At 46.4% G+C, this 25,769-nt stretch overlaps 1 pseudogene across 1 annotated transcript; it reads left to right on the top strand.

The window, feature by feature from the left end:
• Positions 1-218: 218 nt before the first annotated feature.
• Positions 219-23,114, top strand: LOC103702691 (uncharacterized; annotated as a pseudogene). Its single transcript, XR_016399897.1, has 8 exons — positions 219-517; positions 613-634; positions 4,154-4,210; positions 4,319-4,400; positions 22,095-22,189; positions 22,280-22,404; positions 22,493-22,511; positions 22,608-23,114. The product of XR_016399897.1 is annotated as an uncharacterized LOC103702691 (transcript).
• The last annotated feature ends 2,655 nt before the right edge of the window (positions 23,115-25,769 follow it).

Here is a 25,769-nt window from a genome sequence, read left to right as displayed (position 1 = left end):
GGGTGCACTTTTGGGCTCCTCGGCAAGCGTGAATGCTCGAAATTATTGCACTTCCCTAGACCTTCATCCAAAAAACAGGAAACAGAATCTTCTAGAAATCAAGACGCGATTTCTTTCCTTGACCGTGGTCCACGGGTTTTGTTCCCTTTCGTTTATTCCCGGCGTCGGGCTTCTCGCAACGGCGGATATAAAAAAATCGTCGCTGACCAGTGGGCCTCTTCTAGAAACGAGAAATATCGCTCTCCCTTCGTAATTCCCCCGCCGCGTTCCATTCCCCAAGGCCCAGTCCCACTCGCCTCTCTTTGGACTCCGGATCGAAGGGGTGGGCGAGGAGTAGCTCACCCGGATCTCGATCTCCGCTGCCCGATCAGAGCTCGCGATCGATCGTCGTCTTCGCGGGCGGCGGCGAATCCGGCAATGGCGTCGCAGTCGTACGTCGACAAGATGCAGCTCCGGCAGAGCTACCGAAATCTTTGGCACGTCGATCTCATGAGCACCATGACAGCCGACTGCCCTTGTGAGCCACTTGTTGTCCCCGATATATCGAACTTTTATTTTTTTCTCGCTTGTTTTATGGTGATGTCTGACCGATGTGATCGTTGTTTTCCTCAGATTGTTGCTTGGCGCTCTGGTGGTGAGTGTTTCGAGCTTCATGTTGTGTTTTTTACTGTTTCTTGGTTCGATCTTGAGAGACCTATCCAATGCAGCTGCTTTTCTTGTATTGATTCAGTCCACCGATGTTTCTTTCTCTTTTTGTTAATTATATATATAATATATGATGAGTGCTTCTGAATTTTTTGTGTAATCCCTGAGGTCTAAGGTTTTGGGCGCAATTCGACTTGGAATATATTTCAATCGACTTTTTGCATTTTTTGATTCCTTTTAGTTTTTCTATCTTTATTTCTCCTTCTCACTGTGGTTCTCCTTAAAGTATGTATGCTTGACGGATGCTGAATAAGTGGATGAATAGTAATCTTAGTTTTATCGCTCGGTTGCTACTATGTGAATAGTAGAAATCGGCTACTTGAATCTTTTACCGGTGTCGAAGATTTAACAACTGGACTATTTACTTCGTCTGAAAGAAATAGAAATAATATCTTAAGGAGAAACGAGGAGAAGATGAAAGGGAAAGAAAGAAAGGGTGAGGTTTTAGTGATGCATTTACCGCACAAACAGCAATAAAAAAAAATAGACTCAATCATCTGGAAATGGTTTGATTTTAGGCATCAAAATGCTTATGATTGTGCAGAATATGAAATTTAGTTTATAACAATGATACTTAAACAAGAAATTTGGGATCTTAATAGAACTCTACTGAAACGTGAACTTTTCTAAGCCAATTGTCTTTTCGCGATTAGTTTCTCCATGAAATATCTAATTTAGGACTCAAAACAACCTGTCCTGTCTTGTCTTTTTCAGATCATCATAATATGACCTAAACAAACTGCATGTTACTGGAAGCTTAAACTTACATACTTCCATGTCTCGGCCGTTCATCTTCAACTACAGGACATTACATCTATGTCAATTATATGATGGCTATAGATACAACAAACTTCTGTGAATTGTTCTGTGACAATCACTATTGGTTCTGGTTCAATGATCGCAAAGTAAATTATCCTACCATATATCATCTAATAGAAACTTTTGGGTGCATTTACAAATTTATATGCCATCATGTAGGTGCGGGATGGTGTCTGGAATATTTGGAGTTAACCATATAAAATTACACTGATATCCACACGTAAAGTGCATACTTTGACAATGATGCCAAACATATCTAGAGCAGCAATGATGAGGTTTCATTTAATTTAATCAACTCTAGAATTTATTTGATTTTTAGTTGGTTCATGGAATTTTTTTCTGGTGTTTATTTTAGGTTATTGGATACTTGATACCAGGATAAGCAGACGGTCCAGACCTGTTATTGAGAAGAAATTCTTGCCCTTTTGTAAAAGTCAAATAAATGATAAGAGCTTGAAGCAGAATCTAGATGCCCTTTGGTAGGATGACAATAGTTTCTTTTGCTGGTTCTGCCAAAGCTTTCATACTAGAGTTGTCTATGTCTACTGTAAGAATTTTCAATGTTAAACACAATGAACTTTTTATTCCTTGTTTCATGACTAGCCGACTAGTAGACAATTTTCAGAATAACATGTACCATCCATCACGAAATTTGGTGTATTGATAACAAAAAAAAATAATGAAGAAAATAACCACAGAATTCTAGAGTGGAAGAATTGATCCTAGTACTCGTGTCTGGAAATGGAAATTCATTACTCTTTTTACAGCCTATTATTCTGATATGCCAGAATTCACAATGGTTTCATGCACATGCATCATTGTTTCTTGCAGAATAGTGTGCACGTGCATGTGTGTATGTGGCAGTTGCCTCAGGTCAGTCTTAGATGTGACTTGTACATAATGATCTCTGTGCATTCACACTCCACAGTGATCACTTTCTCAGAAGTCAGAATAGTTATCTGCAGTGATCATAAAGGACATTGTGTAAAGAGCGAAATGTTAAAGAATGTCTTTGTTGCTATTTTCAGTTTAGCACACTACATAAGATTAGGGTTAAATTTCGTTTTAGACTCTTCTCAGGCAGAATTTGATCTAAATGTTTCAATCCTGGCCAAAGGATCTGACTGAATGTTTTAATTTTGGACAGGCAGTACTGAGATCACAATTTTACAGTAATCATTTGCATGATTTAGAAACATGTAAATTGCAAGATGCAGACCATATAGTTTATAACTGCTTAGGGGTGGGTTGAAATGGATAATGTTATATGAGGTAGCAGTGACATTATCACTGTCATGGCAAAAGCATGTAGAAATAGAAGGAAAAGATGCATATGGTGTTTTTATATATTTATATTGGCTTGCTAGTTCAGGTATATATAAGATAACAGTTCAGTCAAATGCATTTATGCAGTCTATTTAATTATGTACTTAAATGCAGAAGCTTAAGTATGTAGTAATATAATATAGAATGTCTTATATTAGATCAAATTTATATTTGTTCGTGCACTTGTGCGTGCATGTGTGCACAGGAGCAAATTGCTTATGCTCTTATTGGGGACAAACATGCTGACAGATGGAAGCAGAATTGCTCAGTCATGCAGATATAAACAATCTCTCACTCTCTTATATATTTGTATAATGAGTATACAAATAAGTGCAAACATATGTGGATTTAGAAGAAAAGGTTAATATTGGGCCATTTTAGCAGCAAGTCCATGGTTCACCATAGTGACCTGTACATCCTGTAATGATTGTACTATACTGTGCCAGTAAGGTATTGGTACAATACCAAGTTTAGTATGGTGCAAGGGCTAAACCGGCTTGTATAGGGTCAAACCGATCGGTTCCACCCCATTTTTTTTGTTGTACCAACCTTACTGCCTAGTTTCGAGAAGTACCATTGCTGAGCGTGAGAAAAAGGTATCCTAACCTTGTATCATTATGAGAGTTGCATCATACCATACTGGGCATACTATACCGTACTAGTAAGATACCAAATTCGCCTACAACGAACCTTGCAGCGATGGAGTGGTATTTTAGATTGCACTAAGCAAACTTGTCTGAATGTGCATGTAGGTACATACTTTCAGCAAGCAACATATATGAATCTCAACAGGCAAAGCATGTTTCCATGTCTTCTGTTTTCTGTGACACTGCTTTTTTATTGAGAAATAAGTCAAATTTACTGCTCATAGTTCTTGTCTCCATTTGCACTCTACATGCTTTGAATTACCTGTTTTTATCTGTCAAGCATGACCATTGATCTTAATCATTTGACAAAGTGACATGAGAAAGAAATTTACTATGGGTTAGCCTATGTTAGTTTTGTACTTTGCCCTTCCAGGTTTTTACTGTCCTTGGGTGAAAGTCATGGATATCTGATTGAAATCGGTGGTTTGAGTTGTTTATGTACTCAATATTTGCATTCTGCTAATGCTTGATCATGTAACATGCTCCAGTTTTCATTATTTTTTGCTTTGCTTTGCATATAATAGAAACATTATTACCATTTTATGCTAATTGAATTGGTTTACATGTTTATGTTTATTTTTTTAATCACGGTCTCATGCAAAATCTAATGCCTTGAATTAGTTTGAATATTCTCTAACACACTTGTTTCTCCTTAGTGGGCCATGTGTATCTTACATGCTCCGCAAACGAGCTCTTTACAATGACATGTCAAGGTAATTTCAGCTATCTTTTCTTCAGCATAAACTATAGAAGTAGATAGCCTTTCTTTCTTTCTATGGTCATTTTTTTTCTTTGTCCTTGTATGATTGCTTTCTGTTTAGGTATGTCTGCTGTGCTGGCTATCTACCATGTAGTGGCAAGTGTGGGGAGAGTCGATGTCCAGAGTTTTGCCTTTGCACTGAGGTATTAAATCACTTTATTTTTTTTTATATTTTTTTTTATTTCACAACATTATTCATTGACCTAAAATGAGGAGGTCCTTTATCTTTTGATATTGTCATAATGTATTATAATTGTTAATGTTGTTGTTGGGGGGAAAACCCAAGTCATGCCATCTCGGAGGCGCTCAACCAAAGAGCGCCGACCAAAGAGCGCCGACCAGAGAGGCGCTTGACTAAAGAGCGCCGACCAGAGAGGCGCCCGACCAAAGAGCGCCGACCAAAGAGCGCCGGCCAGAGAGGCGCCCGACCAAAGAGCGCCGACCAGAGGCGCACGACCAAAGAGCGCCGACCAGAGAGGCGCTCGACTAGAAAGTACCGACCAGAAGCAATCCCGCCACAGGACACTCCGCTGGGTGACCAGCTCAGCTCGGCACCCGTGCCAGGCCCATGCCTTAGCCGAATACCCAATCTCCGTCTAACCTTTTAAAGGATCTGACAACTAAATACATGACTCCACTACAACCTGTCGCCATCCCTAAGCCATCAAGGCACGAGATCTCCGCAGGTATTCGGCACGGCCTATCATTAATGCATGAGACCCCCTCAGGCCTCCGATGCACTCAGTCATTAAATGAACACGGCTCAAGATGATCTCCGGATCACTGAACCATCAAAGCGTATGGCTCTTCCTGACCGCCGGTTCGCTCAGCAATTAATGCACTTACCATCTACGAACCCCAGGCCCACCACGGCCGGCGGTTCAACCACCCCAATAGGTCCGATCAACTGCGACAACTCTCTGACTCCGGTCTGATCCGGCCTTATTCTCTACTACGCCATTAATGAGCAAAATCGTGCCCAATTATCACAAAAGAGGACAAATCCCCCTGTCACCTCCCAGGTAACATAATATCTTCCTATAAAAGGGAACCTGGGGGAAAGGAGGGAAGGGAGAGAACACAGAACGGATACAAATATACACAAAAAAGAACAAACACTCCTTCTCCTTTACTCCCCCCACATATTAGCCCCCTCTGACTTAAGCTTCGGAGGGCCGGCGCCAGAAAGCCCGGCCACGGGCTTTTTTGCAGGACTCTCCAGGAGGACGCCACCAATCGACGCACCGCCATCCACCGTCCCGGCAGCGGAGCTCCTCCCCCCTTGTTTCGCGGCAGCCCCCGGGTCCAATTTCCAGCAACAGTTGGCGCTAGAGGAAGGGCCCGAGTTGCTACCATGAAACTAAGAAGTAAAGGGGCTTTCAATGCCTCTCGACGTCTTCCACCCAGTCCTGAACACTCTGTCCAGAACTCGCCGCCTCCGGCCGAGTTAACTCCTCAAGTTCGGCCGGAGCAGTTTGATGCCCTGGTGCAACAAGTGCAAGCCTTGGCTACCGCTGTCCAAGGCTTGCAACCCAGGGGCGTCCCGACGGTACCACTTCCTCCGGCTCCAGTTCAACCGGATCCCCCTACAAGCGGGCTTCCCCTACGAGGTCAGGACTCTCAAGTCCAGGCCTCCTTCTGGAGAGAACGCCCAGTCGGAGGCCCTGGTGGTTGGCAACAACCTTCGGAGGCTGAGTCGGTTCCAGGGCAACTTGCACCCGAACGAACCGCTGCAGCGGTCCTCCAGAATGATCAACTCGACAAGAAGGTCGAGAAGCTGGAGCGCCAGATCCAGGCACTCCACGGAGGAAAATCGGGACGTGATGGTGACTTCGAGTTCACCACGAAGTCCCCCTTCTCCCCAAAGATTGAAGACGAGCCGGTCCCGTCGCGGTTCAAGATGCCCCAGGTGGAGCCTTACAACGGCAAGGCTGACCCCCTTGACCACCTGGAAAGTTATCGGGTCTTAATGGCCCTACAAGGAGCCTCGGAAGCCATGATGTGCAAAGCTTTCCCAGCGACACTCCGAGGACCGGCCCGGCTTTGGTTTACCGGGCTGAAGCCGAGTACTGTCTCCTCTTTTGAGCAGCTCGGCAGGCAGTTCGCCGGCAATTTTGCCGCCAGCCAGCCCCAGCGGCGGACATCAGACTCCCTCCTTGATATCAAACAAAAGGAGGGAGATTCCCTCAGGGAGTATTTGGACCGGTTTACCGCTGCAACATGGGAAGTCCGAAAACTTGACCAGTCAATCGCCATGTCAGCACTAAAGACTGGAGCCCGGTCTTACAGGTTCCTCTTCTCCATCGAAAAGAACTTTCCTGCAGACCTCACCAAAATGCTCGTTCGGGCGCGGAAGTACGCCAAGGCTGAGGAAGCCGTGGCTGCTAGGCGGAGCGGGGTCGAGCAAAACCCCAAGAAACAGAAGAGACGCCGCGAGGAGCATGGCTAGCCCAGAAGCCCGTCCCCGCGTCGAGCTAGAAATCCGCCCCGCCTGAAGAGTCCACCCCGACTACGGGGACCGCCTCAGCAGAGGTCACCATTCCGCCCGAGGTTCCCACCACGGGCCCGTGCACTCGAAGGGAGGTATGAAAACTACACTCCCCTCACTGCTCCTCGGGCCGAAATCCTCATGGAGATTGAGGGGCAGGATTGTATCCGGCTCCCACCTTCGAAACGAGACTCCGGAATCCGGCGTGATCCCCGGAAGTATTGCCGTTTCCATCGGGATCACGGCCATGATACCGAGGACTGCTATCAGCTCCGGAACGAGATCGAAGCACTCATCCGCCGAGGGGTGCTCGATCGATTTGTGCGAGGCCGGCGCGGAGAAAAGAAGCCAGCCGAAGAAGCCGCACAGCCTGAAGGTTCAAATGCCAACAGGCCCATCGCCGGCACCATCAACACCATCCGAGGCGGGCCCCCAGTTGGAGAAGCATCAAGGGAAGGAACCTCCTCGAAGCGTCTGCGCGTCTCGGAAGCCATCTCTTTCTCAGACGATGACTTGGAGGGAGTCGAAACTCCCCACGATGATGCCGTGGTCATCTCCATGATCATAAATAAATTTGATGTAAAACGCATCTTGATCGATAATGGAAGCTCGGCGAATATTTTGTATTTTGATGCCTACTGTAAAATGGGGATGACAGCAGAGCAACTACGGAGGATGAATGCTCCGTTGATTGGATTTACTAGGGATTCAGTCCTAGTAGAGGGCGAGGTCGACCTCCTGGTCACAGTCGGGCTCGCCCCCCGTGAAAGTACTGTGGGGATGAGCTTCCTCGTGATACGCCTGCCCTCGGTCTACAATGCCATTCTGGGAAGACCAGGACTCAACGCCCTCCGAGCGGTAGTCTCGACTCGTCACCTGCTCATACGATTCCCCACCAGCCAAGGAGTTGGCAAAGTTCGTGGGGACCAGACGGTAGCAAGGCGATGCTACATGGTGATCCACGAGGCGAAACGACCAGCTGAGGTGCCTGTTCCAACAACCGACCAGCCTTCAACTGAAACTCGGGAGGCACGGGTCAACCCTCAGAAAAAGCGGGTGGAGCCTGGTGAGTTATTAATCCAAGTTTCTTTGCGCACAAACTCTTCCGAGCTAACCGTGCAGGTCGGCTCTGGCCTCAACGAGTGCGAAAGGGATCGCCTCATCAACTTCTTGCGAGACAACATGGACGTCTTCGCATGGTCGCCCGCGGATATACCGGAGATAGATCCAGAAATCATGGTCCACCGGCTCCAAGTGAAGCCAACCTGCAAGCCCGTGCGACAAAAGAAGCGAGGCGCCGCCCCTGAACGACAACGAGCAGCAGCCGAGGAGGTTAACAAGCTCCTTGAAGCTGGCTTCATCCGGGAGATATCCTACCCGGAGTGGCTCGCCAATGTGGTCCTCGTCAAAAAAGCCAGCGGAAAATGGCGCATGTGCGTGGACTACACCGACCTGAATAAAGCCTGCCCAAAGGATAGCTTCCCACTCTCCAGCATCGACCAGCTCGTGGACTCCACCTCGGGTCACGAGCTGTTAGCCTTCATGGACGCCTTTTTCGGATACAACCAGATCCGCATGGCGCCAGAAGATGAAGAAAAAATGGCTTTCATCACCGATGGGAGAACCTACTGCTACAAAGTAATGCCATTCGGCTTAAAGAATGCCGGGGCAACTTATCAGAGGCTGGTCAGCCGGATCTTCAAAGATCAGATAGGCCGAAATATGGAGGTCTACATTGATGACATGCTGGTGAAAAGCAAGGTGGCGCAAGACCATGTGGCCGACCTTGATGAAGCATTCTCCACACTCCGAAGGTACCAGATGAAGCTCAACCCAGCCAAATGCGCATTCGGAGTCACTTCCGGCAAATTCCTCGGCTTCATCATTACACAGCGGGGAATCGAGGCCAATCCTGAAAAGATCCGAGCCCTCCAAAAAATGACGCCTCCAAGGACAGTTAAAGAGGTACAACGGCTCACGGGCCGAGTTGCAGCTCTCGGGAGATTTATCTCCCGCTCGGCCGAGCGCTGCCTTCCATTCTTTGCGGCTCTCAAGAAGCCAAGGAACTTCTTATGGTCGGACGAGTGCCAGCAGTCTTTTGAAGAGCTCAAGCACCTTCTGGCTTCCCCTCCCCTGCTCACAAAGCCTCAACAGGGTGAACTTCTTTATCTGTTTTTAGCCATTTCTCCTGTGGCGGTAAGCTCGGTCCTGGTCCGAGAGGAGGGCAAACTCCAAAAACTAGTATATTACACCAGCCGGGTCTTGAGGGATGCCGAAACCCGATACTCCAAGCTGGAGAAGACTGCTTATGCATTGGTCATCTCAGCTCGGAGGCTCCGGCCTTACTTCCAAGCCCACACAATGGCCGTGCTGACCGACCAGCCAGTAAAGCAGATTCTGTAAAGATCAGACCGCGCAGGCCGGATCACTAAATGGGCCATCGAGCTCGGAGAATTTGACCTCGAGTACCGACCCAGACCGGCGATCAAAGCGCAAGCACTCGCCGACTTCATAGTCGAGTGCACCGTACCAGACGAGGTCGAGCCTGAACCTGAGCCACCAACGGAACGGACCCCGAGTTTGACATGGACTTTGCATGTCGACGGCTCTTCAAACTCGGAGGGTAGCGGGGCAGGTCTCATCCTCACCAGCCCGGAGGGGGTGGTCGCTGAGCAAGCCCTACGCCTCGAGTTTCCTGCTTCCAACAACATGGCAGAGTACGAAGCACTTGTCGCCGGGCTCAAGCTGGCCAGAGAGCTAGGAGTGAAGGACTTGGAGGCCTTCAGTGATTCTCAGCTCGTCGTCAACCAAATAATGGGTGACTTCGAAGCCAGAGACCCCACAATGCAGAAATATCTCCAGAAGGTACGGGATCTCGCCTCAACCTTGGATTCTTTCCACATCCAACATATTGCCAGGTCGGAGAACCTTAGGGCCGACCAGCTATCAAAACTAGCATCCTCTCGCATGAGCGAGCTCCCCAAAGCGGCAGCGCTGGAGTATCTCCAAAAACCCAGTACGGAGGAGCCCGAGCAGGCCCTTTGTATAGAGTCCGAGCCAAGCTGGATGGACGAGCTCATCAGCTATCTGCAAGACGAAGTCCTCCCCAGTGATGAACGAGAGGCTCGCCGAATAAAGCGCTCCGCCACCTAGTACATATTGCATGAGGGAAAGCTTTATCGGAGATCTTTCACCTCTCCCCTCCTCAGATGCCTTCGCCCAACAGAGGCTGATTATGCAATGCGCGAAGTCCATGAAGGGATTTGCGGAAATCATCTGGGAGGACGAGCATTGGCCCATAAAATTTTGCGCCAATGATATTATTAGCCGACACTCCAGAAGGATGCTGTGGACTTTGTCCGAAGATGCGACCGATGCCAGAGAAACGCCAATGTCCAACGCCGACCCTCGGCCCCCCTAACTTCTATCAGCTCCCCTTGGCCTTTTGCCCAGTGGGGAATTGACATTCTAGGGCCATTTCCTCTGGCTACCGGGCAAAGAAAATTCCTGGTCGTCTCCATCGACTATTTTACAAAGTGGGTAGAAGCCGAGCCTCTTGCCCGGATCACCGAGCAGAAGATGCGGGATTTTGTCTGGAAATCAATAATTTGCAGATTCGGACTCCCCCACATCCTCATATCCGACAACGGTCGCCAGTTCGACAACCTCCATTTTAGAGAATTCTGCTCTGAGCTTGGCATCGACCACCGCTTCACCTCGGTCGCACACCCTCAGACGAACGGAGAAACCGAGGTAACAAACCGTACTATTTTGCAGGGGCTCAAAGCCAGGCTCGACAAATCCAAAGAACAATGGGTCGAGGACCTATACAATGTTCTGTGGGCTTACCGGACAACATTCCGTGTCCCCACCGGCGAGACTCCCTTCAATCTGACATATGGAACGGAAGCTGTCATCCCGTTGGAGATTGGGCTTCCTTCTCCAAGAGTAGAACATCACGATGCCAGCTCCAACTCCTCACAGCTCAGGAACAACCTTGACCTGATCGAGGAAACAAGGGAGGCCGCCCGAGTTCGCATGGCGAGGTACCAGCAGAAGATAGCTCGGTATTACAACGCCAGGGTCAAGGTCAAATCCTTCAAAACAGGGGACCTTGTCCTCAGAAGAGCCGAGGCCTCCCGACCAACTGAGCAAGGGAAATTGGCCCCAAACTGAGAAGGACCCTACCGAGTCACGCGCATCCGCCGGCCCGGAACTTACAAGCTAGAGTCTCTAGATGGGACTCCCATTCCACGAAGCTGGAGTTCTGAGAATCTCCGCGTGTATCACCAGTAGGACCCCAAGGGGTCCCCCACTATTCAACCATATATTTCATTTTATGATGACTTGTGATGGTTTGTGTACTTATTCGAACTCACCAATTCTCCTAATTGTCTCATGGTACCAGGCTCGTTCTCCTACCCTGACCACGGTCGGGATGCCCCAATATTCCGGGACGATGGAGTACCTACGTGGACTCCCTGGAGATGTTCGCGGGTTCGTGATGCATTCTCCACCGACCAACGAGCACGGCTCGTTCTCCATCGACTTCAACCAACGAGCTCGGCTCGTTCTCCATCGACTTCAACCAACGAGCTCGGCTCGTTCTCCATCGACTTCAGCCAACGAGCTCGGCTCGTTCTCCTACCCCGACCACGGTCGGGATGCCCCGATACTTCGGGATGCGGTCTTCACCGACCAACGAGCTCGGCTCGTTCTCCTACCCCGACCACGGTCGGGATGCCCCGATACTTCGGGATGCGGTCTTCACCAACCAACAAGCTCGGCTCGTTCTCCATCGACTTCAACCAACGAGCTCGGCTCGTTCTCCATCGACTTTAGCCAACGAGCTCGGCTCGTTCTCCTACCCCGACCACGGTCGGGATGCCCCGATACTTCGGGATGCGGTCTTCACTGACCAATGAGCTCGGCTCGTTCTCCATCGACTTCAGCCAACGAGCTCGGCTCGTTCTCCTACCCTGACCACGGTCGGGATGCCCCGATACTTCGGGATGCGGTCTTCACCGACCAACGAGCTCGGCTCGTTCTCCATCGACTTCAACCAACGAGCTCGGCTCATTCTCCATCGACTTCAACCAACGAGCTTGGCTCGTTCTCCATCGACTTCAGCCAACGAGCTCGGCTCGTTCTCCTACCCCGACCACGATCGGGATGCCCCGATACTTCGGGATGCGGTCTTCACCGACCAACGAGCTCGGCTCGTTCTCCATCGACTTCAACCAACGAGCTCGGCTCGTTCTCCATCGACTTCAGCCAACGAGCTCGGCTCGTTCTCCTACCCCGACCACGGTCGGGATGCCCCGATACTTCGGGATGCGGTCTTCACCGACCAACGAGCTCGGCTCGTTCTCCATCGACTTCAACCAACGAGCTCGGCTCGTTCTCCATCGGCTTCAGCCAACGAGCTCGGCTCGTTCTCCATCGATCACGGAGCTCGACTCAATCCCCTGTTCGTAATCAGCGAAAAGTCCGTGATTGCCAACAAACTGGATTCTTCTCTGCCGACGTCCCCAAAGAGCGGACTCCGAGCAGAAAAGCATTTTCAGTCGCCAGGCGGAGTTCACGGCCTCGGCGTAAGAACGCTCACGGTACCAGGTACCCGTTCAATTAATGTCTTTACATTATCTCATTTATTTTCTTGGATTCTTCTCTGCCGACGTCCCCAAAGAGCGGACTCCGAGCATAAAAGCGTTTTCAGTCGCCAGGCGGAGTTCACGACCTCGGCGTAAGAACGCTCACGGTACCAGGTACCCATTCAATTAACGTCTTTACATTATCTCATTTATTTTCTTGGATTCTTCTCTGCCGACGTCCCCAAAGAGCGGACTACGAGCAGAAAAGCGTTTTCAGTCGCCAGGCGGAGTTCACGGCCTCGGCGTAAGAACGCTCACGGTACCAGGTACCCACTCAATGTCTACATTCTCAATTTACTTTCATCCTTGGTTAAGTAATTACTTGAATGAACCCCCGACTGACGTCGAGGCACCCGGTCGGGCCAGTCATCGCTCGGCCTCGCCCCTCCTACATGCACCATTTAATAGTAAACTTGGTCTATACCGTCAGCTCGATGAATCCTCATCACGAGTTGACGAGCGATTCAATCCGTGTTGTCCGAAAAAGTCCGATCATCCGCCCCGGCGGCCCGAGGTCCGGACTTCACTAAACTTCAAAGTCTTAGTGACAATCCTAGGGCTCGGTCGAATTCTGAGCTAAGCTCGAGAAGACTCCCCCGAGCCCAAACGCATCCTAGACAAACGTCACTATATTACGTGTCTTAGGGCCGAGCAATGGAAACTCAAACCTAAGCTCGGTGTGCCGAGCCTAAACGAAAGTCCAATTGTGGCGGACGGAGTTGAGACCGTAGAGCCCATGTCCCTGGAGCCTAAAGGGGATCCAAGCAGAGAAACCTAAGTCTACCACAGGCACTTACGAGTTGCGGAAAATATATGTATATTCATTTCAAAAAGCCCATAGGCTAAGTACAAAGCTCGGGCTCGGCCCTTACAAATGTGGGGACCATCCCGACTTGAAAAAAAAAAAACTATACTAAGGCTCGGCCTCGGCAGCTTCGGGAACGGCCGGCTCTGCGGTCAAGGCCTCCTCTTCGGCAGCCTCGGCAGCAACAGGAACATCCTCGGAGGCCACGTCGGAGACTTCGGGGACGGCTTCGGCCGCCTCGGCCAGACCTTCCTAGTCGGCCTCCGGAGCTTCTGCCTCCGCCTCCGCCTCCGCCTCCGACCTTTCGACCCCTGCTCCTGGTCTGAGCAGGTTCAGGTCGAAGTCGGGAAGGAGCTGCCGCAATTGGTTGCGGAAGTCCTTGAAGCCTTGAATCAGCCCGTTCACGCCCTCCTCTTCTAGGAGGTCACGGAATTCCTCCGACTCGCGGAAGAGCTTCACTGCGTCTTGGGCTTGCTCCCGAGCCTCTTGCTGCCGAGCCTCGTGGTATGCGGCTTTCCGCTCGAGAGTTTTTATTTCCCGCTCAAGCTCCAAGGTCTTGAGACGGGCATTCCCCACCTCCTGCTCACAGGTGGCCAGTGCCAGCTCGGCCTCGGCCAAACGAGCCTCCACGGCGCGCACTTCAGATCTCGCCAACGTGTGCGCACCCTTCTCCTCTTCGAGCTCGGCGGTCAGAGCTCGAACCTCGTCCTCGGATGCTCCCACCTTTGCTTGGAGCACAAGGCGCTCGGCCTCGGACGCCTGGCACCTTGCCTCGGCCTCCTCGTGCCCCCGCTGATGCCTCCGGGCCCGCTCCCGGTAGTCTTGCACTATGTGCATCAGCGTCTCCGTCTCATGCAGATGCTGTAAAAGAGACGTGAGAAACATGAGACACTAAAAATAATACTTTACATAACTGTACAAACAGGAAGACTAACTTACCCGAACGGCGGAGCAGAGAGTGGAGTCCATGAAGGCGCTGTAGTTCATGGACCGGATTTTGGCCTGGTCGACCGGAAGTAGCGCGACCCGGAATACTTCGCGCGCCACTTGGGGATTATCGAGGGCCGAGTCGCCCTCGAAGACCGACCAGACGGGAGCGTAAGGCACCCACTCTCGTGAGCCCGACGAGCCCGGAAGGCCGACTTCGACTGGCCCGGGCAGAGCCGACCCCGCAGCTCCTTGGCTGCTCCCCGGCTCGGAATTGGAGGGCTGGGGTCGGACAGGCGGCCGATCTGGCTGCCGCAAAACTGGGGCGGGGCGCGCAAGCGCCAGACCCACGGAACTTCCCCCCTGGCCGGCAACTGGGGCTTCCTGCCGACCAGGAATCTGCGACAATGGCACCGGGCACGGGAGCGCCGCCGTAGCTCCCTAAAGCCCGCGCCCCTGGAATCCGCGCCCTCCCTTCGACCAGCGTCGGAATGCGCGGGGCGAGGAGCGCCCACCTCGACCGCTGCGGTCGCCGAGGTCTTCGCCTTCTTCCTCGGCTCGGTTGGTTCTCCCGAGAGCTCGGCCGCCCTCTTCTGAAAACGGGCGTATAGGATCTCGCTCTTGGTCACCATCTTTGCGATATCTGCAAGGGCGAGCAAGATTAGAACTTAGAACTGTAACAAAACGAAAAAGACATCCTACTATTACTCTTACCATGGGGACGCGCCGAGCTCAGGCCAACGTTCACTAGAGCGTCCTCACTTATGAGGTCGTTCAGTAAAATACCGTCCCCGAGGCTGCGGATGGTGTCGATGATCCCCTGCTCACGCGGAGAGAGCTTGGGGGCTTTGTTGACAGACCTAAGCTGGGTCGGCCCCCACCTAGGGTCAAACCCCCATGTCCGTTCAGAACCTAGGAAGAAGAACTTCTTCTTCCAGTCGTGAATGGACGAAGGAGCGCCCTGAAAGAGTGGCCGACCCGCCCGAAGGGCGATGTAGAGCCACTCTCCATCTCCCGGATTCGACTTCAAAACAAAAAGTCACCGGAAAACATTGACAGAGGTCGGAATCCCGTGCAGTAAGCACAATGATAGAAAACCGATCACTGTCCTCCAGGCATTCGGAGCGAGTTGCGCCGGAACCAATTGGTATACCGTCAACAACTCGTTCACGAAGCCGTGAAGAGGGAATCGTAGGCCGGCCTAGAGTGATTCTAGATACACTCCAATCCGGCCTACCGGAGGATCGGTTATCCGATCCCTCCGCCTGGCGGGTTCCAAACGGAACCCTTGAAGAGGGAAAAACCATTCTTCGGTCATTTCGACCTCCAGAACACTCATGGTAGACTCAACCTCACTTGGAACGGAACCCATTAGGAGGAAGAGGGAGAGATTGAGAGGAAAAAGGGGACCTGTAGAAGACGCCGGAGAAAGAAAACTTCGGACCGAGGAGAGCTGGAGGAAGGAGACAATAAGAAAGGAACGGGAGGCCAGGTGAAGGTTTACATAGACCCCTCCAACGGCCCGGATCAGCGAGAAAAACGCTGCACCTCGTTTAGATTACGACACGTGTCGGCCCAAAAGACGGAGCGCCACATTTAATTCAGGTTGACGCTTCGAACACCGAAGCGCCCCATCGGATAGTGCGGCCCCATCATGAGCCCACGACGCGAGGACGCTTCGGAGAAGGCGTCCCAATAATGAGACATTTCGGGAAAGAAGAGACGCCGCCTATTAAAGGCACCTCGAAGCGCCCGATAATTCGAAACGCGCAATAATTTAAAATTTTCGGAATCCATAATGACCCAACTAAAACTACTTCCCGCGCTCAAGCTGGTAGCCAGCTGGAACTCGGAAGTCGGGGGGTAGTGTTGGGGGGAAAATCCAAGTCATGCCATCTCGGAGGCGCTCAACCAAAGAGCGCCGACCAAAGAGCGCCGACCAGAGAGGCGCTCGACCAAAGAGCGCCGACCAGAGAGGCGCCCGACCAAAGAGCGCCGACCAAAGAGCGCCGACCAGAGAGGCGTCCGACCAGAGAGCGCCGGCCAGAGAAGCGCTCGACCAAAGAGCGCCGACCAGAGGCGCACGACCAAAGAGCGCCGACCAGAGAGGCGCTCGACTAGAAAGTACCGACCAGAAGCAATCCCGCCACAGGACACTCCGCTGGGTGACCAGCTCGGCTCGGCACCCATGCCAGGCCCATGCCTTAGTCGAATACCCAATCTCCGTCTAACCCTTTAAAGGATCTGACAACTAAATACATGACTCCACTACAACCTGTCGCCATCCCTAAGCCATCAAGGCACGAGATCTCTGCAGGTATTCGGCACGGCCTATCATTAATGCATGAGACCCCCTCAGGCCTCCGATGCACTCAGTCATTAAATGAACACGACTCAAGATGATCTCCGGATCACTGAACCATCAAAGCGTATGGCTCTTCCTGACCGCCGGTTCACTCAGCAATTAATGCACTTACCATCTACGAACCCCAGGCCCACCACGGCCGGCGGTTCAACCACCCCAATGGGTCCGATCAACCGCGACAACTCCCTGACTCCGGTCTGATCCGGCCTTATTCTCCACTACGCCATTAATGAGCAAAATCGTGCCCAATTATCACAAAAGAGGACAAATCCCCCTGTCACCTCCCAGGTAACATAATATCTTCCTATAAAAGAGAACCTGGGGGGAAGGAGGGAAGGGAGAGAACACAGAACGGATACAAATATACACAAAAAAGAACAAACATTCCTTCTCCTTTACTCCCCCCACATATTAGCCCCCTCTGACTTAAGCTTCGGAGGGCCGGCGCCGGAAAGCCCGGCCACCGGCTTTTTTGCAGGACTCTCTAGGAGGACGCCACCAATCGACGCACCGCCATCCACCGTCCCGGCAGCGGAGCTCGTCCCCCCTTGTTTCGCGGCAGCCCCCGGGTCCAATTTCCAGCAACAGTTGTTATGACATTTGAAAGCATGGTATCTTCAGTTGGCATCGTCACTGTCTTGAATTTGCATCATTTTTAAAAAAAAATTGGTTCTTTACCTTATCTTAAACCAAAGAAAAATAAGTACCTGAATCAGTTTAATAGACAATCAGGTCTTGTGAGCATCTTTTGCACTAGCACGAACTCGATAATTGAAACACTATGTTAACTAATTTCCTTCTGCAGAGAATGTCTATTATGTTACAGGTATATTGTCTCTTTAATTTTTTTTTCAATGATAGATATATAAAGTTCGAATGAGATATACCAATCTTGGTACTTTGATAAATTGTTTGAACATCCCCATCAAGATTTACGGAATTGGTATCGATCGTCGTATCAGCTGACGATTGGTTTGGTACGATACAGGTCCGTACCATGTCATTCTGGGACGAACTGAAAATAGGGAGAGGGAGAGGAAGAGAGGAAGAGAGAGGCAGTGAGGGAGGGAGAGGGAGGGAGGGAATAAGGGAGGGAGGAAGGGGGAGAGAGAGCAGGGAGGGTGGGAATCTAGGGAGGAGGACCACCATGGACATAGGGGGAAGAGAGTTAGATAGAGAGAGAGATGGAGAGAGAGGGGGGAGAGAGAAACTCTAACCCTTGGAGAGGGAGGGAGGAGGGGGTTAGAGAGAAGCCCTAACCCGAATGCTGGGAGAGGGAGAGGAGAGAAAGGGAGGGAGGTAGAGAGGGAGAGGGGGAAGAGAGGGAGGGAGGGACTCACCTGTTAGGAACGAGAGAAGTGGCTGGAGGAGGCTTTGTGAGAGTGTCGATAGAGAAAGGAGCCATTGGAGGAGGCTCGTGAGGGCATCAGAATAGAGAGGAACAGCCGAAAAGGCTTTGCAAGGGTGTCAGGAGAGAGAGGAGCAGCCACACACATCAAGAAGGGGAGAGACAAAGCTCGCACGGTTGGGAGGAAGAAAGATGAGCCTCGACTTAACTTATGCTGAATTGTGCTGGTAACCGACTGGTCCAGTTTGATACATTCTAATAGATATAATTGGTATGCTGAATCATGCCGGTAACCCCATGCTCTCCTATAGATAAACTTACGGAAGATTATTTTTCTTGTAGAGGAGAGCATTGTTGTCTCAAAGAATGAGAAGACATTTCAGTCTTGTTCAACTCTACAAACTTCTCTCCTTGCGTTCAAGGGATGTTCATATACACATGTATGCACATAAAAACTACAACATTGATATTAGAATATCATATTTTGAACAGACTATTCAAAAAAGCCAGTAAGTCAAAAAAAATATAGATTAAAAACTCAAAATAAATTCGAAATCTTTAACAATAGTCTTCACAAACGTGTGCATCAGCATTGAGTGAAGGAAAAAGTGAAGGGACGTTTTTCAGCATTTTGGATTACAGCATGAGTTGGATGTTGTTTGTGTAATGTGTGATGTACAATTAAAAGATAGTATTTTCCCCTTTTAGCTCACCTAATTCTGAGTAAATGCTAGATTATGTATATAACAGGCCTTGCTATATTCATTGACTCTTATCCTTCTGTTCCATTTCTATTTACTTGCATTCGTGTTAACACTACTATTTTTCAGATCCTTGCAAAACTTTTATCCAGCTCTGGAAGGTCTCCTGTTGTTTCCATGAATGTTCTTACATGAATTGAAGACTCTTCTTTTTGGAGTCTCCTTTAGTAGATGTGCAGGCTATCTTAGTTTTTCTCCATTTCATTTTCCTCTTTTGGTGCAACAAGTGCCATAACTAGAAATAATAAAGACGAGAGGAGAAGAAGGGGCTGGGGGGGGCAAGAAATGAGACACAGAGATGTATCTGCTTCTTTTACCATACAGGGGATCTCAATGGTTTAGGAAGTTGGAAAATGCCAGCTACCTTTCTAAAGAAATAAATGTGTGTATCGGATGCTTATATGACTGAGATTGGAGGGAAATAAGGAATTATTGGCAGGTCATTACCCCTTTATCTTTTCTATTTTTCTTCTGGTGCAAGGGGGCCCTTGAGACTTATCATATTTATTCTCTGTTTCCAGAATTTTTCATAAATAGTGATTGAAAACATACCTTTTCTCATTAGTTTATATGTGAAAAGCAGTTCTAAAATGGGTACTTTATAGCGGCAGCAGCCAGTTTTACTTGAGGGTTATATTGAGGTTGGCTTTCATGCTTCATGATAGATCTAGATTACTTTTACTCAGTTTATAATTCTTTTCCATCCTTTCTTTTAAAAAGAAATGATAATTTTTTGTCCTCTTGTTATTATCTTGCCAGGAAGGTTGACGATTCTCAAATTTAGAACCATGTGATGAGTTAGCCTTCAGTTACTCTTCTTTAGTAATTAGAATCCTTACTTAATCATTCTCCAAAATCCTGCTAAAATTGCAATTACTTGTTGATAACCGCACCCTGCTAAAATTGTTCTTTTAAACTACTTGATTGTTGTAGTTTTAGTGAAATTTCAGGTCTGCCTCAAAACACCAGCAGCATGAAACTTTTAACTTATATAAGCCCCCATACGCTTTAGTTTCTTCCCTGCTCAAGTATATGCTGAATCCTTTACCATAAAAGCCCTTATTAATCAGCAAAGCCACCCCTTCCCTGCATCATATTTACCATTGCTTGGCTTCTTGTATCCTTGCTTGAAGAAATATCTTCCCAACTGTTATGTATGCTTCACTAAGGTCCATTTAAATTATGTTTCTCTTTGTATGTGCTGCTTACAGTTAGACTAGCAAATTGTTCGTGTTGTCACTGCTGTAATACAACAAGCAATAGGACATTCCATCTTATTAGATCCAATTTTTAAGTTCTAGTTCTTTTCTATAATGTTTAATAAATAATTCCACATTTTGTTCTGTTGCATACCCGAAAGGTACTCTCTGGCATCTCATCTTGTTACTTCTTGTTCTTGGTATCATGCATCCACAACTGCTAGCCTATGTTATGATGTCAAATTTTCTCTGTTTTTTCTCATCCGGATGTGTTATTTCTTTTAATTTTGCCATAAAAACATATTACTGCCATGATTTTCATAATATCCTTTCTAGGATATTTATTTGCCATTGTTAGCTTGTACGTTTTGGTCAAATCTAACTCTGGGATCCTTTCTGTACTGATCCATATACTTTGTCAGTCCCTATAACTAGGTAATTCACCAGCTCTATACTTCTTGCTCATGCATCAATCAATTTGTCATGCAAAGTAGTTCAGATCCTATGTAAATCTATATCTTAAAAGTAATAACTTTTGTTATTAGAAAAAATGTTGTTTCAATATTAATAACTACTAATATTTGGTATCTAATGAGTTTTTTTGGGTAAACTTTTAAATATGCTAGGCATATGTTGCATTCCTGCATGTAAAACATGTATTTTATCCGTATGTTGTATTCCTCCAAACAAAAACAGTGCGCAATAATGATATAGTTTTAGAGATCATGAGCTTGTCATTGACCTGGCCTTTTGATTCTTTTTTTTCAATGTACCTATGTTAAACTAAAAGAGGGAACTGCTAGCAACAAAGGAGCAGCTCTCTCTCTCTCTCTCTCTCTCTCTCTCTCTCTCTCTTCCTTTCATCTCACTCACTGCTAGCCAGCAGCAAAGGACAGCGGTGGTCGGTTGAGTCATGTTGAGTTTGATATTCTTCAAGTTGGACATGGGTTAATCGCTAGTCTTGTATTTGGACTTGAGCTTGACTCATTTAATCAATGGGATTGGTACAATGTTTATTCAGGTGTAAACTTTAGAACTAAATCAAACATGCTGTGTTAATTTTTGTTTTAGATCATTTGTATCAGACTTCTGTCAGCCCCTTTATGAGTGCTGTTTTGGGACCTATTATTAACCCACAAATCCTGAATTCTAGACAGGGTGGGGTTGCTTCTTATTCTAAATGCATTTGCAACCCTTACTGTACCTTTTATAACATGTGAGCTTGCATGTTAAATGCAGTTATAGGGATAACATGTATCATTCTTTTGGTGTAAAGTTTAGAGTTTCTTCTACTGTAATTTTAGTTCATAGGAAGCCTTTTTTAATTTATAATTTATTCCTTCTATCCTAGTTGTTGCACGAGTGCTACTAAAATTTACTTATGCTAAATAACTATTAATGTTTGACCATATTTTTCTCAAATTTTTCTAGTTTTGTTCTTCATATCATACTTATGCGTTATTCCTACTCCTGTCTACCATAACTCATAATTCATTCCTCCTATCCTACTTGTCGCACAGGTGCTAATAAAATTTACTTTTATTAAATAGCTAGTAACGTATACCCTTTTTTTATTTGTGTGTTTAATTTTTCATATTTTATTACACTTATGTGCGATAGTTCATCAAGTTTTTATCTAGTAGCCATGTTTTATCCCTTTTAAGCTTGGAACATTAAATTGCCATCTGAAACATTTTATTTTGTGTTATTTTTTTAAAGGTCATTCTTCTTGTTCAAGGTGCCACATTTCTGGTTGGATATTACCTCTGTAATCTTTCACTGCTCAGTTTTCAATTCATTTGGAAGCTCATCTATCTCATCCTTTCAATTCAGTGCTGCTTCTGCTCATCACATCTAGTTTCTTCACCATAATCAATTTGAAATGGTTTATGTTCTTGATAACCAATTCCCTTTTATCACAAGGTTGGGTTACATTTGGGTTCATTGCTTTAAAATCACCCTTATATGGTCTGTAGTTGATAGTTATATGTATTTGATAACTTCACCCTTGTTGGCGTATATAAACCAAACTGAAGAATCCTATCCTATGAGAGCATGTGCAGAAAATTAGTGCTATAGTTTCATTTGCATTTTAGAATGGTCTTATATACAATATTAAATGGAAAAAATTGAATGTGTATATGCAATATTAAATGGAAAAAAAAAATTGAATTGTGTATTCTCCTTCACTGTGTATAGACAAAACTTGAGCTATGAAATGTCATTCAATAACTGGATCTTACACATTCATTTATGGATATTGAAATTCTGCTTGACAATTTTGTTTCAGGTTTTCCTATGCTTTGGTAACTCAGTTTCCTCGACACTCTTCTTGCTGCAAGATGAGTTCAACATACAGACGACCAGTGCGATAACTGCATTATTGTACTTATCTTTCTTCCAAAGATATCAATTCTTGTTCTGAAACGAGCTGCTGTCTTAGAAAATTGCACTTTAATATACATTTAAATGCAGGGATTCATGTTCTGCCTCCAACAAATTGCATGCATTTTCTCCATTGTTGCCATGATTGTTGGAAGTGATGAAATCAAGGATGCTTCCCAGACTTTGTCCTGCCTGGCTGACTTTGTATACTGGACGTAAGGATACTTTCTTTTCCATCTTTATTTTTAGTTCTTGTTAGAGACCATTAAGGACCATACTTATGTACTTGCATATTATTTGCAGGGCCTGTGCATGCATGCAGGTAAGCAAGAATGCCTAGGTTATGTCAGAATTCCATCTGCCTTTTTGCATTTCCAGTGACACTTTTCAATTGATACTTTTGTATTTTTGAGTTCAGACACAACATAAGATCGAAATGGATAAGAGAGATGGTAAGTTTGGTCCATCACCAGTGATGGCAGTGCCTCCAGTCCAACAAATGTCACGCATTGATCAGCCTATTCCACCTCCTGTTGGATATCCACCCCAGCCAGTGTATGGGCAAACTTACGGGTATCCACCACCTCCTCAGGGTGGATATCCACCTGCCTATTTCCAAGCCGATTCTTACCCACCACCTGCTTATCCTGCTGGAAACAAGTAGAGGGAATTTGCATCAATAGGAAAACTGGGATTTAGGTTGACATGCGTATAAGGGAAGCATAAGATTTTAGTCATTTCTTGGTCTTCAGATATTCTTTTGAGGGGCTTACCTCTGTTTTCTGGGAGTACTACATTCTTAGAAGTTCACGATACATTGAATAATGCGTACAAACAACAGTTTGATCACTTTATCTTCCAGAGTTCCTTGTCTATTACTTGTACTGGCAGAATCTTGGTTTTTATGTTGTATTCTTTTCCCTTATCTTGACACACAATGATTCCATGATGTTACATAGGAATTTCTCTCAGCTTGTTTTCTGCAAAATCTAAATGACTTCTTAGTATTTTTCAATATTTAATGATTGCAAAAACTTTAATTATTACTTATAGTAAAATATGTAGCAAGTTTGAGAAAAGTTTTAAAATTGTCTTCCATTTGTTGATCCCAGGTCTTCCCGTTGTCTTTTCTTTCCGAAGCGCATTGCAAAGTCGAGCACTTCATAGTTAGTTCAGCCTTCAGAACATTGTGCTCATAGTTTGCTAAAATTTAAGAATGAAAAATTCAAGCTATTCATGTTTGCAACTAGAAATTTGTGAAATGATTAATAATCAGCATAATGAGAGCATCAGCAACATCGACTGGAAAATAACGAAATGCCTGGACGGTTCTACAGCGGAAAAGAACTTTGGGTCCTGCTTGAGATAATATATCGAAGACAACTCGATTTATATACTGATAAAATTAATTTCATGCTGAAAAGGAGACGACACCATGTCAGATGTTGTGTGTTTCTGTCAGATATCCGGGCCAAGGTTACAGTTCCCCAGCCGAGTTGTTAGTGTCTGACTTCTTTAGCAATATTAGGCCATTCTTTACACAACCATAGAAAACTTCTAAAAAGGAGAAAAATAAAAGTTGGGTATCTGTATTGTATTATTCTATAATAAAAGTCGTAGAATATCGCCAACCAGCCGGCTTAGCTCAGGTGATTGGCATCTGTATTGTATTCCTCAAAAGGAGAAAAATAAGTTGAATAGTATTTCCTCGGATACCCTACACTCATGATCTCTCTCCTTGCTATGGTTATCTTCTATTAATTCGATCAAAATTATTAGTTGAGTTCTTCGTCAGCTATCACGTTCGGGTTCAGGAACGAAGCACAATTGCCTCTTCCGAATTTGAATTCGGTTTTCCTTCTTCTCTTAGGCAGAATCCCACTTGAACAAGTTTTCTGGGAAACTCATGCGATATTTTTAGAAAGTCATTCTAAAACCCAAACTTGGAAAGAAGAGGAACTTCTAGAAATTGAAGGCTTAAAACAAATAGCTAGACAGAGCAAACAGGGTTTTGGGTAAAGAAAAGTCTGAATTGAAAATTTCCCAAGGGCCTATTTGGATATTTTGCAGGAATATCCCGTACAATCGGGTCTCTCGCTTGCTGAGCCCACAAACTTCTAAGAGGCCATTCAAGTCCCGACTTATGGGCCTGTTGGGTTGGAGAAGAAACAAATAAATAAATAAAAAAGCCAGAAGGTTTTTTCTTTTTTTTTTCATGCTCAAATAAGCAGTTTAATTTATGAATCCAACAAAAAAAATCTAACCCAACCTTGCTGGATTATTCAAATAGACACTAAGCGGCCTTGAAATTTATCTTTTTTTTTCAACCTTCTATTTATTTCTTCTAGAAAGAGAGCACTCACCAGAAAAAGAGGAGTTTTTCTAAACAAATATTAATAAATAAACTTGTAGTTTTTAGTGTGTTAAAATCATATGATTGATTAGGTTCATTGATTGATTGATTATGCCAAACTCAATTAGTTTTACTAAACTTCACCTTGATTGATTTGTGATTGATTGTGCCAAACTTAGTCGGTCTTACTAAACTTCGTTAGCCTTCTAGTTTACATAAATACTGCTCCTATATATTGTAACAGATAGCCAAAAATGCAATGTTTTTTCTATAATTCTTCTTTTTTAATATAGTATCAGAGCTATCGATCACGTAACCTACTGTCGTCCTCTCTTCTGTCTTTTTTGGGGCCGTCGTCGTTCCAAAATTCTCTATTTCTTCTATCTCGTTTCTAACCGTCTTTTCATTTTTTTTTTCTCTTTAATTAATTTTTTGTTATTTTTCTATTTTTTTATTTTTGTATTTGACTTTCAATTGGAAGATGACGCCGGCCCACTTGGATGCTCAGGCAGCACCTGCTATAGTGTTTTTTCTCTCTCTTTTTCACTCCAAAAATAAAAAAGTAAAATAAAAAAAAGGGCCGCCGTGGGGTTGCTGTTCTCTGGCGTTGGATTCCTCTCCCGAAGTGGTATCAGCATCTCACCTCCTCCCGTCCACACTCCACAGGGAATTCTTCTCTCTCTCTCTCTCGGCCTGCTCTGTTTGTTGTCCTCACATGGCATTCTCTCCCTTTAATAATATTTAAGAAGGTGCATCTCACAAGTTCTCCCCCATGCTCTCTTCGGTAGCTGTGCATTCTTCTTCTAAAACGCCCAATACAACCCGAGTTTGCCTAAGCTTTTTAGATCCGTAACGAGAGTACGAGATAAAGCAAGGACTTTGATTTCTTGTGGGAAAAAAAAAACGATCTTTTTTTCACTGTGTCGTTGTTTGAATCAAAATCCTTCCTTTTGCTTGATGGGCTATTAATCTCTTCTTGTAAGCATTCCTTTGGGTGCTTTGTTTCCTGGTAGGATGGTTTTGTGGGAAGGCTATGTCAGTGATGAGCTGATGGGCACGTTTGCCCCCATTGTTGTTTATTGTCTCTACGCCCATTGGATCGTTACCGATTGCACACTGGAAAAGAAGAAGAGCAGAAGAACTTGGTGCCCTCGTCGTCGGTGGTTAAGGGTGTTCTACTTCAGCAGCTTGTTCAAGCCACTGTTGCGCAAGTTCTTTTCCTGTGAT

This window comes from Phoenix dactylifera, chromosome 3, assembly GCF_051530095.1.
Source record: "Phoenix dactylifera cultivar Ajwa chromosome 3, Ajwa_hap1_PhDact_Kaust_v1.1, whole genome shotgun sequence".
In the NCBI taxonomy this organism is placed as follows: domain Eukaryota; kingdom Viridiplantae; phylum Streptophyta; class Magnoliopsida; order Arecales; family Arecaceae; genus Phoenix; species Phoenix dactylifera.
Note: the sequence above shows the minus strand (reverse complement) of the source record. Positions and strands in the feature narration are given on the sequence as shown.